The sequence below is a fragment of the Cervus elaphus genome, chromosome 1, assembly GCF_910594005.1.
Source record: "Cervus elaphus chromosome 1, mCerEla1.1, whole genome shotgun sequence".
NCBI classification, from domain to species: domain Eukaryota; kingdom Metazoa; phylum Chordata; class Mammalia; order Artiodactyla; family Cervidae; genus Cervus; species Cervus elaphus.
In genome coordinates, this window is record NC_057815.1 from 95,294,148 (window position 1) to 95,296,832 (window position 2,685).

A 2,685-nucleotide genomic window follows, 5' to 3' on the forward strand; every position below is an offset into this window, starting at 1 on the left:
GTAAGGAGTCTAAACTGCCTGATGGATGACTTATGTAGGTAAGTAGGTGGCAGTTGCCATTATGAGATAATGAAGCCAGGAAGATGAACATGTTTGGTGGGGACACTGGAGAGAGAGAGAATCTGGCCTGGAGCTCAGTAAATATATCACAGGACAAAATCTCAAATAATGAAAGTTCTCAAGTAATAGAGTGAGTTATGGCAAAAAATAGCCCTCTGTTTATCCCTGTGGATGGAGGGGAATCTTGGTGACTTCATGTAAATATTCTCCACTCCAAAGTGGTTCTTTCCTTTTCTCCTTTGCCTTTCACTTCTCTTCTTTTCTCAGCTATCGGTAAGGCCTCCTCAGATACCATTTTGCCTTTTTGCATTCCTTTTCCTTGGGGATGATTTTGATCATCACCTCCAGTACAATGTAACAAACTTCTGTCCATAGTTCTTCAGGCACTCTATCAGATCTTATCCCTTGAACTTATTTCTCATTTCCACTGCATAACCACAAGGGATTTACTTTACGTCATACCTGAATGGCCTAATTGTTTCCCCTACTTTCTTCAATTTAAGTCTGAATTTTGCAATAAGGAGTTCATGATCTGAGCCATAATCAGCTCCCAGTCTTGTTTTTGCTGATGTATAGAGGGTCTCTGTCTTTGGCTGCAAAGAATATAATTAATCTGATTTCAGTACTGACTGATTCAGTATTGATCTGGTGAAGTCCATGTGTATAGTCATCTCTTGTGTTGTTGGAAGAGGGTGTTTGCTATGACCAGCGCATTCTCTTGGCAAAAATTTGTTAGCCTTTGCCTGGCTTCATTTTGTACTCCAAGGCCAAACTTGCCTATTAGTCCGGGTATCTCTTGACTTCCTACTTTTACATTCCAGTTCCCTATGATGAAAAAGACATCTTTTTTTTTTTTTTTTTTTTTTTTTAATGTTAGTCCTAGAAGGTCTGGTAGGTCTTCAGAGAACCATTCAACTTCAGCTTCTTTAGCATTAGTGTTCGGGGCATAGATTTGAATCACTGTGATACTGAATGGTTTGCCTTGGAATCGAACAGAGATCATACTCTCATTTTTGAGACTGCACCCAAGTACTGCATTTTAGACTCTTGTTGACTATGATGACTACTCCATTTCTCACAAGGGATTCTTGCCCACAGTAGTAGATACAATGGTCATATGAATTAAATTCATCCATTCCCATACATTGTAGTTCACTGATTCCTAAAATGCTGAGGTTCACTCTTGTCATCTCCTGCTTGACCACGTCCAGTTTACCTTGATTCATGGACCTAACTTTCCAGGTCCCTATGCAATATTGTTGTTTACATCATTGGACTTTTTTGCCATTAAACACATCCATAACTGTGTGTCATTTCTGCCATGCCCTAGTCTCATATTCTTTCTGGAGCTATTTCTCCACTCTTCCCCAGTAGTATATTGGATATCTACTTAACTGGGGGGCTCATCTTTCAGTGCCATTGCTTTAGCCTTTTCATACTGCTCATGGGATTCTTGAGGCAAGAGTACTGAAGTTGTTTGCCACTCGCTTCTGACCACGTTTGGTCACAACTTTCTACCATGGCCCATCCATCTTGGGACCCTGACTTTGAAGGGCTTGGGACTGTGAGATATGAGTCTAGGCCAGTTACCAAACCTGTCTGTGGTTCAGTTTCTCTCTCTGTAAAATAGCAACAGTAGAACCAACCACATAAGTGTTATTGGGAGATTACTGAAAGAGTTAAAGGCATTTAAAGTGCTTACAGCAGTGTCTGGAATGTAGCAAGTGTCCAATAAACTTTAGATGCTGTATTTATCATAAACCCAACAGTCACACAAGTAATTTACAAGCCTCTAAATTTACAGAATCATTTAGGGCAGGATGCCCTAGATTTAAAAGAGGAAATGGTGCAGAGTTTAGTTGTTTTTCCTAAATATTTTCTCTAAGGAAAAGATAATCCCATTCATGGCTGAGAGCTATAATTATTCATTATCTAAAACAGTGCTGATCCCTGAGGGTAAAGATCTGATATGAATTTTCTTTGTGCATCTGTGATTACCCAGGGATATGTATGTAGACAATTATTGTTTGAGCACAGAACTGAAAGTCAGGAAGTACAGGCTAAAGTCCAGCTTCCATCACTTGCAGAGGATTTCACATTAACCTCTCTTCTGGGCTTTAGTGACCCAGTGAACTTTAATGAATGTGATGGTAAAATCAGGGAAACGCCCTGTTGCTGTTGTTCAGTCACTAAGTTGTGTCTGACTCATTGTTGTTATGCCCGATGTCCAAATCCCCGAGCGGGAAGAGAGAAGGCTTCCAAGTCAATGCAACTGGCAAAAAGGGGAAGTTTATTACTGACTCGAGCCAGGGCCCTCTGCCACATCCAATGCAGTGGTGCAGGTCAGAGAGCCCGGAGGCCAAGCTGTTACACAAATTTATAGGGTGAGCACACGCCATTGGTAGTTGGTTTAAGCAGATTGGTTACAAGTTTGCAAAGCAATTTCATTGGTCAAAACTTTCGCATGGGCAGGACTTTCCTGGGGTTTTCCGCCCCGTTCCTAATTTCCTAATTGGCAAACAGCGGTCAGTATTAAGTGAAAGCTAATTGGTCCTAATTGGCAAACAGCGGTCAGTGTTAAGCGAAAGCTTATTGGTTGTATCCAGGTGGCCTGATAATCTTACC